The sequence below is a fragment of the Panthera tigris genome, chromosome C1, assembly GCF_018350195.1.
Source record: "Panthera tigris isolate Pti1 chromosome C1, P.tigris_Pti1_mat1.1, whole genome shotgun sequence".
NCBI classification, from domain to species: domain Eukaryota; kingdom Metazoa; phylum Chordata; class Mammalia; order Carnivora; family Felidae; genus Panthera; species Panthera tigris.
In genome coordinates, this window is record NC_056667.1 from 116605138 (window position 1) to 116621731 (window position 16594).

Here is a 16594-nt window from a genome sequence, read left to right on the forward strand (position 1 = left end):
ATACCGCAGGTGGGTAGTAGGGGTACAGGGTGGGGAGGCTGTCAGGACCCTCAAGCTCGGCAAACCAAGGCTTCCAAGCCATCAGCCTTGTGCTGCCTCTGGCTTTTCTGCCTGCCACCGACTACCCATCCAAGGTGGGCTCCTTGAAGATGGAAGAGGATGGCAATGAAGAAGTACCACACTAGAGGGTGGGGTCGCAGCCTTTCCTGGTAAAGCAGCTGGCCAGAGAGCGCCGGGGGCCCGAGGGGCCTGGGCCTGAGGGCTGGATCTGGAGAAGGATTCAGCACCCGGGTGGCGCGCCGCAGAGACCAGGAGGAGATGGGGACACCAGCAGCCCACGCCCCACTTCCCACAGGGCTCCCAGGGCCAGGGGAGCCATGAAGCGGTGTGCCCTCGCTCTGCCTCACAGTCTGCCCCCAGGAGTGTAGACCAAGCAGAGGAGCTGAGCAAATGTGGACAGAAAATAATACCGCACCTTCAGACCCGCCGAATGCCTCCAAAAGGCCTCCATCCAAACCAAGTGCACAAACAGACGAGCAGGAGTCCACAAGTCCCAAGTTGACACGTGTGAAAGTTTTCTTGTTTCCTGTTCTCTCGAAGTCCTTTGCCCAGGTGCACTTGAAGTATCAACATAAAGCTAACACGGTCTACACTGCAGGACACTACAAATCACAAAACCCCCGAAAGCTGGTGCAGGCCGTCAGAGTCAGAGGCATGTATGTAAGAGCCCAAGTGTCCCAGGCCAGCAGGGATTTAGTGACAGGAAAGGCCAACATTCTCGGGACCTTGACCTTGAGCGAGGGCCATGCTGGGCTCCCACTCAGAGCCTCATTTACTACTAACACACACCAGCAAGGCAGGTCAGGACTCCCACTCTGAGTTGAGAAGCAAGGGCCAGAGAGACACCGCGCCTGTCCTGATGTTCAGCTGGCCCACACTCAGACTCCTTCCAGGCTCGTTTTGCCTTCTTACTCTGAAGAAGACTCAAGGCACAGTGAGACAGGACGTTCTTGAAATAGGCTGACGCCAGGGCCAGGGTACGGGCAGGGGGCACTGCGACGGGGGGTAGGATGCCAGGCAGCGTTGCGCACTAGGGCCGCAGGCTGACCTCACGGGTGGAGGACCATTCCACGGCCCATCCTCCCCTCGGGGCAGGCCCCTTCCACTGGCTCCCAGGCCTCAGGCCATCACAGCGTGGGCAGGGCAGCTGACACTGGCTCCTCTCTGCACCCACGCTCCTGCCAGGCTATCTCTTTCCTCCCCTTCTTCGGAAACCATAAGAACACCCACAAGGTAGGCCCTTCAGCCGAACCTCAGTGTGAATGGAAATTGCAAAATGCCTGCTCAAGCCGTGAAACTGAACCGGCCCCAAAGTGGGTCCAACTTCTGGCCACTTCAGTCATGAGCACTGAGACAGCTGTCATGATGCACACGAGGTTACCTACACAGGATAAAAAACAAAAACAAAAACAAAAACAAAAAACAACAGGAGCCATCCTAGGGACCCTCAGGCCATAACTACACACTTGATAAGCTCACTACACTCTGGTTTCTCGTGGGGCCTGAAAGCTGCCTTTCACAGTGAAAAAACCTTTCACAGTCCCATGAAAGAGAGCCTCTGCCCTAAAGTCCACTTCTCAGAACAGCTCAATTCTTGGCCAGCTTGCCCCAACCTCCAGTCCAGCAATAGCTGGGCCAGGCAGCTAAGTCTTACCATCTGCTGGGACCCATCCTGGGTTGTCCATCAAGCCTTACAGATGCGAATGCTTACCCCTTTCTTATTGCAAAAGCCACAAAGGAACTGGGGAACATCACAGGAAGAAAACACTAATCTGCATCACCCCACCCTAAAGATCCTTGATAAAATGCAGATCTCAGAACGTCACTCCACAGGAATTCTGTCTCATTCAGTATGTACTTCCTGGGGCCTGAAAATCTGCATATTTAACAAACTGCCCACCTGAACCTGATTCAGGAGTCCCAAGAACTCCACTTCGAGATGCCTGAGGCCTTATTCTCAGATTTGCCTCTATAACTCATCTCCTGTTCTGACATCATTCTCTTACACTATTTCTCTTTTTTGTGCTAAGTGCATCTTAGAAGAAGAAAAAAAAATCTAATTCTTATAGGGATCTGATAGTTAAGAGACTTACTGATATATATGTATTTCAGAATAAATACATATACACATACACGTCACACACCCCACATTCACACGTAACAGGAAGAGTAACTTCACACACTATATCAGGTAAGTGAGTAAACGAACTATATTATATGCACTTTCTATGGATGAAAACATCTGAATTACATTCAAACCGGAAAATTCCCGGCTGTGCAACCCTGGAGTCTGATTTCTCCTTTCCCTACACAAGCAAGGTAACACATGCACACACTCAGTCCGGGGACATCACAGACGTCCCCTCACCTTGATCTCAGCAGACAGTGAGGGCCGGCCCTAAATACGCTGTCACAGCCCGGACACATAATGTATCACCACAGTACAACCCACAGCTGTCTGCGGAAATGTCTGAGTGATGTGCCTTCAACCTGTCATCGGACCACAATGACCTCAATTTTTGGAGAAGTAAAGTCAAAAGTCTACCTTTATCTCCAGAGATCCAAGACATATTTATGTGTCAGCCTTCCTTCAACTTGTCCATAGCCTTCAAGAAAACTTGAAAAGGCCACCACAGGCCCTGTGCTGCCCCTGCCCCCAACACACACCAATGTCCCAAGTCCACCCCCATCCATGGTCATGACATGACCACATCCCAGAGGTGCCCGAGCACTACAGTGGGCTAGGGAGAGTGACTGGTGGGAAGGTGGGGCGTATTCCTTGAGCAGCATTGCATAACCTGCTCCCCGGAAGCCCAAGCAGTGGCGGGAGACCCCACGCTTTCTCCAAACTCGGGTCCTCCCACCCTGCCTGCTCTCTGATTCTTAGGGGTGGGTGGCGAGAGACGAGGTGCGGCGGCTCCCAAGGTTCTGAAGCCAAAGGATCTGAGCTCACCTTTGCCAAGGCCTGCCTTCCACACAGGCAAAAAGCAACCCGCACAGGGTCAGCCAGCTCTTGAATGACTGGTCTCCCTCTCCCCGAGGGTAACCTCAAGGGTTCCAGCTATTTTTCTTCATACGCGCTCATCCATCATGCTAACTCCCTTCCTCAACTCTTTCCAGAGGAAAACAGACTGAAAGACGAGGTATATAAGAAAGGGTTCCTAGCAGTTATGGGGGGAAGGGGGTGCCATCAGCAGTTCTCTTCCTCTGTCCAACTTTCTATACGGCTGCCACCTTTCTAGGCAGGTGGCAACGACTTGGTCTTACGATGGTCTTAACCAGTATAGAATTGTCAGATCACTGTACTGTGTGCACCTGAAACCAGTATAACATTGTATGTTCATGTAGATTTCAATAATAATTTTTTTTAAAAAACGGTCTTAACTAGCAAATGACAAAGACGGGGCAGGGGACATCAAAGGCTCTCACCCCTCTCCACCGGGCTCAGTCATATTCTTCCTTCAAGAGCAGTTCAAAACGGAAGCTCTTCGGTCCCAAAGCAAAACTAGTTCAATCCCCGGGGGTATGTTACTTTGATAGTCACGTTGGAATTATTTAAACGCATTCGTGTCCTCCCTCAGCTGAAACTTGGTAAGACTTCCATCCCCTTCTTTTTAAGCACCTGCTTGGTGAATTGTAGACTCTCAAAGAAAGACTCAACAAATTAAGAGCTATTTTCCGGCCATCAAGGTCTGCCTATACTGCAAATACTCAAATACTAATCTCCCCATCTCAGGCTTAAAAATATGGACTTGGTTTGTTTTTTTGTTTTTTTGTTTTTTTTGTTTTTAACTCTCAACATAATGAATGAGCTTAAATATTAGAAGTTGAAATTATTTAGTAAATCATTTCACCTGCAAAGCTTCTATTTGCATAACATTAATTCATGATGGCAGCTAAAACAAATTCATCACATTCTGTATATTAGAAGCTGATTTATGTAGGAATTGAAAAAAATCATGAGCTCAAAATTATGTTGACATGATGTACATGCTCAACGGAGAAAGATTTTTCTCTTTCCATCTTTTCCCTTTTTTTTTTTTTTTTTTTAAATCATCTGAACAACTGAATTATGGTGAGGAGGAAAAGGATCTGAGCAGAGGAAGGAGGCGAAGGACTGGCATCTCAGAAAATGAATAATGCTACCGCCTCACGTGTGTGGCAGGCGCTTGGTGCGCATACACACATAGTCTCCGGTTATTAATGTCAAGTATGCCAAAGATACGCTGGAAAATCATTACCATTCATCGCCACTAACCGCCATTAAATTTCAATCAATTCAACTTAGCACAAGTGTACTTGAGCGGCCCTTACAGTTCCTTATAAATGTGGCTCAAAAGTCGGGCTGACTTATTGCATTGTCCACCGCACAAAGAAGCATTGCTAAGCATCTGCTTGGACCCGGGGACCGATGCTCTTTTAACATCCTCAGCATTCAAAGATCTTTCTTTTTCTGAGCTAAGAGGTCTTGAATCCCTACAGGTCAAGACGAATGGGGGTGGGGGTGGGGGAGGGGTGCGGACGATGCCGAGAGACCACCACTCTTTTCCAGCCTTTGGGGTGGGGACCGGGCAACAGGAGGCCTCCCTGGCTGTAGTCAGTCTCGCAGATGCCTTGCAGAAAAAGTTTCTGACGCCACCAAAAGTTTGGGAACATGTCTGCTGGCTCTGGTGAAATGCTCTCAACCCACTCTGCAAACTGAGCTGACCTCGAGCTCCCTTCCCCAGGAAGGGGGGATGGGGGGGGCGAGTCCATCGGGAGCGGGAGGGAGATTCAGCCTGGGCCCCAGCTTTGGGAAAAGGCGCCCTTCCCAGGTGCGGGGACAGCGGGCCCGCGCACTCCGGGGAGCTCGCCCGGCGACAAAGGCGGCGGTGGCGGCGCGGGCCCAGTGGGACCTGGCCCGCTGGCTTTCTTCCCGACTCGCCACGAGCACGGTCCGGCCTGCCGCCACTCGCCGGAGGCGGCCGGTGCGCCGGCTGGACAATGTGGCCATTGTTCGGGCGCCGCAAACCAGGCCGGCGGGCAGGTGGGAGGAAGGCGGCGCGGCCGGCGCGCGGGCACTCGGGGCACCGAACGTCCCCCGGCCGCAGGCACGGTCCTCACGGGCTGGGCACGCCGCCTCCCGGGCCAGCCCGCCTCGGGGCGGCAAGTGGAGGGGCGGGGACGGGGTGGGGGGAGGGGGAGATGGGAGGGGAAAGCAGAGAGAGAAGGGAAAAGATGGGAAGGGAGACAGGAGAGAAAAGAGAGGGAGAGAGAAACAAAGAGAGTTAGGAGAGGGAGAAAGGAGAGGGAAAAATAAAGCCGTGAAAGAGGAAATGGGGTAAGAGAGACATTAAAGGAGAGACAGAGGGGGCGGAGGAGGGAGTAAAAAGGAGGGGGGGAGAGGAAGACAGAAAGGAGACAAAGAGGAGAGGGAGGACGGGAGAAAGGAGAGGAGGGGAGGGAGAGACAGACAGACAGACGTGCCATAGAAGTGTACCACAGGCTACCCGGGAAGCCTCTGCAAAGAGCAAGAGTTCACCCTGTTTCGTAGAGAGAAGCGGTTCCAAACCCAGCGGAGTCAGCAAAGTGTAATCACACCAGGGGCTTTGCTTAATTACAGGTTTCCGAGCCAGGCTGGAGGAAGAGAGATACTTAACTGTGTCCCCGGGAAGGCCTAGGCGGGCTCTCAACTGGTTTGTAAGGTTGGGGAGTACAAATACCCATCTCCACCCGCTCCCTGTCCAAAGCCCCCTGAGCCAGGATCCTGGAGGGGAGGCTGGGGTCTACCGCGTGATAGACTCGGGCTGACCGGAAAGAGCCATCCTGTGCGGGCTTTGAACGCTCAGTTGCGACCGGAGTCCCAGGCTCACCAGTGCCGGTCATCGGTGAGGCCACAGGCCTGGGGAGAGGCCCCGCCTCGGCCTGCAGCAGCGCTGTCCGCCCTCCTACCCGCCCCCCCCCCCACTCGCGGGAGGCCAGGGGCCCTCGGCCCAAGGGGGGAAATCAATCCCGTGCTAATGAATAAAAAGTCCCCTTTATTTCACTGCTGTTTTTGGTTCATTAAATTTTCCACAGATTTGCAGAGAAGAAAACATAATCAATAAACCCTGACAAAAGTGAACGTGTGAAAAAGGCCAGAGAATGGAAAAGCGAGATAAAAGTGATATCCGATCACAGATTTCAGCAGCAGATGACGAGCTGGGGGCTGCTGGAGAATCTCAATGGACCATCACCCTTTCGAGGCTTTCCTTCCCTTTGCTGAAACTCTTCATTCCAGACAATAGTAAATGCACTAAAACTTTTTTCTTATGCTAATGCATGAAACCGGGCACTCACAGTTAAAACACACTTCCCAGCAACCTGTTTTGTTTTTTTTTTTTTTTAGCAACACACATGCAAACACACAAAACCACATTAACTTATTCAATTTAAATGAAAATCTCAAAAATGGTTTAATAGGTACTCTTTGGTCACACCTTCAATGACTTATTTTCCCCCGTTTGCATGTTTTTTAAGAAACCAGGATCAGAACACAACCAGGATTACTGAGGATGCTTTTGTTGGTGAAGAAATTGGGAAAAATAAGACATTAAAAGCGAAGAAAGCATGCTGTTCTCATTGGTGCATTTTCTCAGGGTTTTAACCATCGTTTTGTAGGTGAAAGGTGCTTCTGTCACCCTCAGAATCTAAAAACAATGACCTATGATTTGTTTTTAAAAATCTTTTATATTCCACAGCAAACACCCAAATTAATTTTGGAGAAAAAGTAATATTGAGTCTGGTGTCGTGTGTTTATTCAAAAACCACAAAGCTGTTACTCTTTACCAAAGGACACTACCAAACACCAGTGTCCCCTTCCCTTTGGGTCTTTGAAACAAGCCTCAGGAAACAATTACAGGGTCGCTTTCCTCCCCGAGGTCTTTAGACTGCTGCATATTCTGGTAGTGCGTATAGTCACCTATTCCGCCTCTGAATTTTCTGGAATCTGAGAATAGTTTCTCTCTTTGGCATTCTTCACGTGTTTCATTCGTCCCTGCCTCTGACACTTACTGAAAAGAAGAAAGGGGCGGTGCGGGGGGGGGGGGGACGGCTTCCCTGGGGTTCCCTTTCAAAGGACCCTGGCCCAGCGGGAACAGCTGTGGCCGTCCACAGCGACAGGGTCCACCTGGCCTGGCCATTGCTCCTGCACCAAGGACCGGGCTCTGGCACAGGTAGAAACCCCACCCCCACCCCCCAACACCGGGGCCTGAAGAAGGAAGACTGGTTTGCTCTACCTCTCTCAAGCCAGCGTCATGAGTGAGCGTCCTTCAGATGAACACAAGCCCTGATGAACACACACTTTCCCAAGAAAAAGCAAGCAGCCCTACCCGTAGTGTTCACAAGGATGTAGGGCTCCTTTCTGAGCGTTAACAAGCCCGCAGGGTGTGTAGGGGTCACACAGGCTTTCAGAGTGCACACGACAACCTCCTGGTCTCATTTAAAGGGAATTGCTGGCATCTGTGGGGTGAAGTCCCCCCCCCCCGGGGTGGCCGAGGGAGGCCCTGATGGGAGAAGGGTGTTTATTAGACAAATATCCAATTTTGTCTGCCTGCCTGCTGAATCTCCTGGCTTGCTAATCCAGCCCTATGGGCCGCACTGTGTACAGGGCACTTGTGGGAGTACAAAAAGCATGAAGTATTTGTGTATTTTTCAGTCGGCAGTGCAAACAAGCCAGCTACAGTACACAGCCTCCAAGACCCCCACGGCCAGGCAGTGAGCCGCTGACCGGCAGCCCTGTGGCCCCCTCTTCCGTCCAGGCAACTCAAAGGATCTCCTCTGTCCGATGCTCTCCCCACAAGGCCTGGAGCACCCCCGAGAAAGTGGAGTGGCACTCCAGAAGGGCCTCGCCTAATTCCACACACACTTCAAGGTGGGGCCCAGTCCAGAATTCCCTCCAAGGCCACGGCCAGGGTCAGTGCGAGCTGTAGAGGTTCCCCCCACAGCCTTGAGAGGTTCTGCTGAAGGAGTCTGGACCCCGCAAACTCCCCCTCGAAACAATTCCCACGGAGGATAAAAACATCTCTAACGGTCCCACCCTGTTCCTCGGGAGCCTGGCCGGGCTTTGGGGAGCGGTGGTTCTCCCTCTCAGCCTCACCCGCTGGCTGACTTGGAAAACAGACTGCTCTCACTGGTCTCTCAGATGCCAGAGCAAGGGACAGACAGTTCACCCGAGGGCGATCTCGTGGGCAGGTGGGCTCCTCACCTACCTGGGACTCTTCCTGCATCAGGGTAGATCCCCCTAGAACCACTAAATCACCTCCCAAAGTCGGCGGGTTTCTCAGAGCAGAAGGAAAATACAAAACCAAACTTCAGTAATACGAAACAGTAACTAACTTTGAAACTCTTAGACAAGTGACAACTTTCCTTGCGTCTGGGTTCGAATGGAATCTAAATCGGGGAGAGAACATTTCCACAATTTCCAGTAACTCTCAGCCATGGGAGGGAGAAGCAGGCAAGTCTAGGAAAACGGAAGCAAGAAAGATGAAGGAAGGAGAGGAAAAGTGTGGCCAGAGGCCCACAGGAGGGAAGCCTGCAGGGCACACATCTGCAAGTTCTAGAGTCCACATTCTAGAACAGCCCCAGGGCAGACCAGAAGCTGGGAAAAGCCCAAACGAAGAAAGTTAAAATTAAAAGCAGCCAAGCGTGGCCAGGGTGCCCTCCCCTCCCCTGGGGAAGACCAGCCCAAGTAGCCACACAAAGAATTCCCTCGGGTGGGTGCAACTGCAAAGTCGCTCCCAGGCCCAGGGAGGCCTGCCCTCAGACACTAGGAAGCAAGGAAGGAAACTCCCAGCCAAGGTAAGGAAATGGGCGGGGAGGGGGCCCGGAGGTGAAGTGGCCAGAACAGATCTCATCAGGGGGACTTGCGACTAGCCTGCTCACTCCTCCGCTTTCCACCGCTGTATATTTTGGATTTCACAGTTTATTTACTTTACTTTTTGGCACTGGGCCCCCTGAGCATGCCAATACAATATTTGTTTAAACACTATTTTATGCCGCTTGCGAGGGAAACGTTTACTTTCAAATTCTCCAACATCCCCCAGAGCCTCGTCTGCAAACAGCATATGAGCGTTTTACAACTGCTCCCTTTATCTGAAGCTGTCGGGATTAAACCTTCACACGCCCGGCGAGGGCGGCGGGGCGGGGGCCCAGGACTCCGCCGCGGCCACCGGGCTGCAAAGCCCGCGCCAGAGGCCGTGCACCCAGCGGGATGCCCGGGTGGGAGGGCAGAGCGGCGCAGGAAACACCCCCCCCCCCCCGCCCAGGGCCCGGCACCGGACTTGGGAAGGGTGCGCTTTTCCAGCAGGGATCTACCCAGAGAGCCACATGAAAATTATACAAAAGGGAGGGGAGTTAAGGGAGGCACCCAGGCGGGGTTTGGGGGGCGGGGGGGAGGGGAGCGAGGCCCGCAAGCGCGTCCGCAGTCGGTCACCCAGGGTGAAGCGCGCGGGCTCCATCCAGAGCTCCTCGCGCTGTAAAAGTCGGGTTTCCTAGGAAATGACAGCAATTACTGCTGGGCTGAAAAGGCGCCGAGTAGGGTGGACTTTCAGCTCCCCGACGCGGCGGGCGCGCTCACACTCGCACACGCACACGCTCCCTTCCTCCTCCCCTCCCTACCCACCCTCCGCCCCCGTCCGGGAAAAACGCTCCCCTCTCTAAACCCTTAATAGGATTGGCGCCCAACTCTCTACGCGCCTCTCCCCATCCATCACACACAGATCAAGTTGCAGTAGTGGATTTTTCAAATTCCTCAGCAAATATACTTGTTGAGAGATTGGCCCTTCGGGGGTGGGGGGGGAAGACGATGAGTGGGGGCGGGGATGGAAGTGAGGGGTGGGGGGACCCGAGGACCAGGCCAGGGATTACGTGCGGATCCCTTCGAGAAGTCAAGCGGCTCTAGGGGCGGAGGGCAGGGGAGGAGGAGGAGTTGGCGGAGAGAAGCAAGGAGGGAGGCCGGAGAGGAGAGCCTGACCGAGGGGGAGGGGGGCGACAGGGCCCGAAGACCGGGAGGAAGGAGCGAGGAAGAAAGAAAGGCAGGGCTCCGCGACGGGTAGCGCGGAGAAGTGCAGTCAGAAGTTCCCAAGTGGCTGGCCGCAGCCCCTCCACACACCGCACACTCCCCTAAGTCACGCTCCCACCGTCCACCTCCGGGAGCTTCGCAGCATCCCAGCCTCCAGTGCTACCCACCACCTCCCGCACAAACAGCCCGCGTCTTAGACGCGGTGAAGACGGGTTGCGGGCCGGCCAGGCTGTGCAACGGGAGAGGACGGGCTCTTCCCCCAGGTAGGAAAGGGGATGCAAAATCGCCCACCGGCCACAAGTTCCTTGCCCTGGACCCCCCGCCCCCTTTTCGTCCCCGCCCGGCTTGGCCAGAGCCCGAAACGGCGCCGCCTCGCCAGCCCCCGGCCCCCCAAGCCCGGTGCCCCGATCCCTGTGCCGTGGCGAGGATACACGGCCGAGGGACCTTCCGAGACGGCGCAGCATCCCAGTCGCCCCGGGCTCGGACGGCGTAGGGGCACTTCGCAACGAAAAGCAAGCAAAAGAAGGCCAATGCAACTTTACCGAGGGAGACAAAAGTTTGCCTCTAGCACGCAGGTGGCCTCTGGGGCGCCGGGCGGTGGCTTCGGGCCCCCATCCCAACTTGGCTGGCGCGGCGACCCGCCGCGGGCTGCCGTGTACCGGGGCTCAGTCCGGCCGGGGCGGGGCGGGCCAGGCAGGGGAGGGGACCGAGAGGCGGGCGGGGGCCCAGCAGCCCCTACCGCCCGCGAGCCGGGAGCTCCCCTAGGCTCCCGCGCGCCGCGCGGCCCACGTTCCTTGCTTCAGCTCCTCCGGCTCCTCTGGCTCCCCCGGCGCCTCCTCGCCTTCCTGCGCGTCCGCCGCCGCCGCCGCCGCCGCCGTCGCCTCCCGCTTCTCCTCGAAGTCTCATTGATGGGAGTTTGAAAAAAAGTCCGCGGAGCCGTGCTGCCTCGGCTGGCGAGCTCCGGCACTCCTGCAATCCATCAGCGCCGCCCGGACGGCGCAGCGCCCCCGCGCGCACGGCTGCAGCACACCCGGGCGCCGCGCCCCCGCCCGCGCCGCGCGACCCCGCCTCCGGGGGCACCAGGGGGACCCGGGGCCAGGGGAACCTGGGGGTGGGGGGAGGGGCGGCCGAGGATCCTCTTCCCCAGCACCGAGTCTCGAGAGAAAGCACACCTACCAACAAAGTTCGAGCAGGGAACGAAAGAACGCGCCAGTTTCCAACACTTTTTTTTTTCTTTTTTTAAGGCGCCAGGGTTGGGGGGGGGGGGTCGCTAACTCAAGTCAGATGAGCTCCGGGGCTGAGGCGCAAGGACTGCTCTGTTTTCAATCTCTGAAATCACCCGCCCTCCCCACCGCCCTCTTCCCCTCCGCCGGGAGATGCCCGGGTCGCAGTTCCCAGTGCGCCCGCTCCTCCGGGCGCCGGGGCGGAAGCCGGGGACTGGAGGCAAAGAGGGGGAGGGCGGCCGGCTCCGAGCGGACCCTCTTCCAGCCGGCAGGGCGCGCAGGTGCCTGGGGTCCTGCCCGCGCCCCCGCTGCGGCTCGCACGAGTCGCCTTCCGAGCGCCTGCAGGCGAGAGGCGAGAAGCCTTCTAGGTTTGGTACATGTGTGTTTTGCAGGGAGGGTTTTTGTTTGTTTTGTTTGTTTTGGGTTTTTTTTTTTTTTTTTTTTAGAGACTCCACTCTAGCTGCCACAGCCAGATGGAAGTAATCAGAACCCAACAACAACAGAGGAAGAAGGAAGAAAAAAACCTCACTGAATTTTGGGCCAAAGTGTATATGGGGGTGTGTGTGAAAGAACTCGCTTAAGCAAACTGGGTGACTCGCTCAGGCCCTCAAGCCACACCATCGCCCAGAACTGAGCGGCCTCGCTTGGAGGAGCTTGGGAGCCGCTGGCTAAAGCGTCCCCTAAGTCCTCTGGGGCCACCAACCTGTCTTTGCTGACGGTTCTCCCCCAAAGAGTGCCTCACTGGGGGATTGTTGTTTTTTTTTTTTAATGTTTCTTCCCAACGTTTGTGAAACACCATGTGCTAGGTGACGATTAATCGTTCCTGACCAGTAACAACTCCTTTATATTATTTAACCTACAAAAGTCGGAGATTGGTTCACTTCCCCATTTTACAGCTGAGAAGACTGAGCTTACAGAGGAGTTAGGTAACCTGTCTGAGGTCAGAGCACAGAGCCACCATCTGTGAATTTCAGTGGGTTGTACCATTAGTTCAACTAAATTGGCCCAATTGAGACGGGTGGAAGCATCTCTCTCCCTCAGCCTCCTTCCCTGCAGTTGCTTCTTGTCTGGAATGCAGGGGGAAACAAAGGCTCGCAGGGACAATTCCACACCCCCTGTGGAGGTGTGACCTTCACAAGCCCATTTTACTGATACACTTTGGGTCAGTAGCTCTCTCCATATACCATTGACCATTCCCTGACTTTATTTTTCACCTTTTAATCAAAGAGGGAAGGAACAGTATGGTCCCCGTTCCCTACCACCTACCTTCCTTCTCTCCCCCTTATCTTTCTTCTTGACCTAGAGGAAAAAATATGCAGAACAATTCTGATTTTGTTTTTCCGCAAATGGGCTCCCCGATGGGAAAGAAAATCCACAGAGTTTTTAAAAAGCAAAACTTGTAGAAGCCAATGTATTTATTAAAGGGAAGCAAAGTTTGAAAGGGGCTTTTTCTTTAAATATGATCAGATTCACCATTCCTCTGTGCTATTTGTTTAAATTCCTGCTGGGCTTTTGGAACACAGACTCCAAGGAGACAGAAAAAGTAAACTCTCCCTCCCTGCCTTGGCCATATTTTAATGATCCTTTTCATATCTACCCCCATGAAATGCGGGGAATCATTTCATGTTACTGGAATATTAGCTTCGTCGGCTGATTACTTCATTATAAGTTTTTTGGTTTCCCTGTGTTGTTAGGTTTGTGAAGGAGTTTAAACAAGTCAACATTTTGAGAGATTTCCTTTTTCTCTGTTTTTTCCTCTCAAACCAGCTCAACTCCTGCTGGAATCCAGGCACTCCCATAACCTTTCCTGGCTTATTTCGGCAAGGAGGTGGCTGTAAAGATGAGAGTGGAATGTTTTCGGTTTGAGGAGAGGCTCTAGACACCATGCCTTAATCTGTAGACAGAAGTTTGGACGCTGGAAAAAGCAACAAGGTTCACAGCAGAGAAAGCCTTCATCTGAGCGTTGGGACACTGAGTTCTGGTTTCAGATCTAATACTAAACGTATGGCCTTGGGTAAGTCCTGGTTCATTCAGTCAGCAACTTTCTGTGAGCCAGGTGATGAGCCAAGTGACCCCAAATCACAGTGAGCAAGACTGGTGAGCACCTTTCCTGCGTGAACTTAACGTTTCATTAATAACCACAAATAGGGGCGCCTGGGTGGCTTGGTCAGTGGAGCATCTGACTGCAGCTCAGGTCATGATCCCCACGGATCGGATCGTGGGTTGGGACCCCCCATCAACCTTTGCACTGACGGCGTGGGAGCCTGCTTCGGATCCTCTGAGTCCCTCTCTCTCTGCCCTTTCCCCCATTCGCACTCTCTAAGATAGATAGACATTAAAAAAATAACCACAAACAAATATATAATCGGAAACTGGGTAAAGAAAAAAAATGCAACGTGCTCCATGCTTGTGCCTGGTGACCTGAGCCAGCATGGGGGGCGGTGCAGGGCTCAGGGAAGACATTCCTGAGAAAATGAGGTTGCACTGGCGTGAAGAGGGAATGGACAACCAAGGCAAAAATAAGAAGTGGAACCACGTTACACTGAAAAGCTTCTGCACAGCGATGGAAACAACAGAGTGAAAAAGGCATCCTGTGGAATGGGAGAAAAATATTTGCCAATGATATATCTGACAAGGAGTTAATTTCCAAAATATATAAGGAACTCCTGAAACCCAATAGCAAAACCACAAATGACCCAAGTCAACATGGGCAGAGGACCTAAACAGACATTTCTTCAAAGAAGATATCCAGATGGCCAACAGGTACCTGAAAAGGTGCTCAATTTCACTCATCACCAGGGAAATGGAAATCAAAGCCACGATGAGCTATCACCTCGCACCTGTTAGAGTGATTAGGGTCAAGATGACAGGCGGTAACAAGTGTCAGTGAGGTTGCAGTGAAATTAGAACCCTTGTGCATTGTTGGTGTGTATGGGAATGCGAAATGGTGTAACTGTTATGGAAAACAGTATGGAGGTTCCTCAAAAAAATTCCAGATTAGGATACGATCCCCAATCCCACTTCTGTGTATATATCCAAAAATACTGGAATTGTGATCTCGAAAAGATATCTGCATTCTCACGTTCATTGCAGCATTATTCATGGTAACTAAGATCTAGAAACAACCCAAAAGTACATTATCACATGAAGGGAAAAAAGAAAATGTGGCATATACATGCAATGAAATATTAGTCAGCCTTAAAAAAGAAGGACATCTTGGGGTGCCTGGGTGGCTCAGTTGGTTGAGCGTCTGATTTAGGCTTAGGTCATGATCTCACCGATTGTGGGTTTGAGTCCTACGATTGTGGGTTTGCCCTAACAGCGCAGCACCTGCTTTGGATTCTATCTCTCTCAAAAATAAATAAAAACATTTTTAAAAATTTTTTTAAAAAGAAGGAAATCCTGCCATTCATGACTGTAGACCTACCTGGAGGCAATTATGTAAAGTAAAATAAGTCAGCCAGAGAAGGACAAATACTGCATGATTCCTCTACCAAGAGGCTAAAATAGTCAAAGGTATAGAAGTAGACAAAAAAATGGCGGCTCACCGGCCAATGAAGATGGGGAAACGGAAGTTGTCCAGTGAGTATGAAGTTCCAGTTATACAGGAAGAATAAGTTCCAGAGTCGATCGTTGCACAGTGTGGTTGTTACTAGGGGTGTGAAACAAATCAACCCAAACTCCCAACTCCCAACCCAAACTCAGTGGGATAAAACAACCATAGACTACGCACAAAGATGCTGTGGGTCAGGAATTTCGACAACGTGTCTCTACTCCGCAGTGCTGGGGCCTCAGCTAGAAGACCTCAAGCCTGGCACTGGCACCATCGATAGACTGGCCCACTCACACGCCTGGCACTCAGTGCTGGCTATTGGCTCGGGGGGACCTTGGCTCCTTTCTGTCTGACCTCTCCATGTGGTCTCTCAGACCAGCTTGGGCCTCCTCACAGCATGGCGGTGACTAGGTTCCGGACTGAGCATAAGAGGAGATAGCCAGGTGAAAGCCTTCCAAAAAACACACGTCTATAGAAGGAGTAAGAAACGGAACGATGGCACCTGAGGGGGGCAATATTGGGCGACAGGCACACAAAGGAAGGATGTCAAGCAGGCCAAACAGGAACCTTTTACAAAACTTTGGAAGCCACCTGCCGAGATTCAAGGGAAGGGAAAATAGACTGTACTTCTTGATGGGGGGATGGCAGGACTCTGAAGAGCATGAGCGGTCAGAAATGGCGCTGTGGCTATTTTGGGGGATAAAGTCTCCCCACACAACACTCAAGTGGAGACAGGGAAGACTGGAAAAAGGCCCTGAGGTGGCCCACGAGGTGTATTATTTGGTGACTTGGCTACCAAGCCCAGGAGCAAGCACTCTGGTACACTAGAAAGAAGTGACAGACCCGATCCCTACCCCCCGAGGAGTCTCCACTCTCATCAAGACAGACACAAATCTGGCCACAATGGAAGGACGCAAAATGTGGGGCGCTTGGCTGGCTCAGTGGGTGGAGTGTGCGATCCTTGATCTCAGGGTTGTAAGTTCGAGCCCCACGTTGGGTGTGGAGATTACTTACAAATAAAATCTTCTAAAAATTAAGAAAGGAAGGATGCAAAACAGGGTATGAGGTGGGGAGCGAGCGGTGGAGCTCTGGCTGAGAGAGAGGAGGCCAGGTGGTAGAACAAAGAGCCAGTCGGTGGCCAAACAGGAGAGGCAGGAAGGGTGTCAGATCAGCAATAAGGGCCAATCCCCAAAGTGGACTGATTATGTTTTCTTCTTTCAGGGGTCCCGACTTGGCCCTCGGTCCCCCTGTCCCTCTATCCCAGCATCCCTCACGCAGGCTCTGGGATCAGTAACACCAGGAAGTCTAGAGTCAGTGACTTCTATTACTTAAGGTTACAGTGCAAATACGCTTGGGAGGCTTAACACAACGTTTCTACGGGACACTCCTACCACTGTGAGTGAGTTTATCAGAGGTCTTCCACAGAACACGCTCATATAGAAGGAGCAGGTGCACAGAGGGAGGGGCCGGGCAAGCCAAAGATGAACACATATTTCTAACTTTCAGTGCAAATCTTCAACCCTCTCCCAGACAACATTGTGGGGGAAATGACATAGAGGGGATTTGTGCAAGGTTGGGAGATGTTAGCAACCCCTCCCCACAGAAGCAACCAGTGAAAACCTTTTTCTCTTTCAGAGCAGCCCTGGAGGACACAGCTGGGAGAGATTCAAGTGCAGATGGACCAAAACTAGAAAAAAAAAAATTTCTTTAATGTTTATT

At 52.6% G+C, this 16594-nt stretch overlaps 1 protein-coding gene across 1 annotated transcript in view; it reads right to left on the reverse strand.

Moving 5' to 3' along the window:
• GLI2 (GLI family zinc finger 2) overlaps positions 1-10720 on the reverse strand; it is a 255988-nt gene extending 245268 nt beyond the window's left edge. Inside the window, exon 1 of the mRNA XM_042994230.1 lies at positions 10642-10720. The gene's annotated coding sequence lies outside the window, so the exon portion shown is untranslated. The remainder of the gene's footprint in view (positions 1-10641) is intronic.
• Between the last annotated feature and the right edge of the window lie 5874 nt (positions 10721-16594).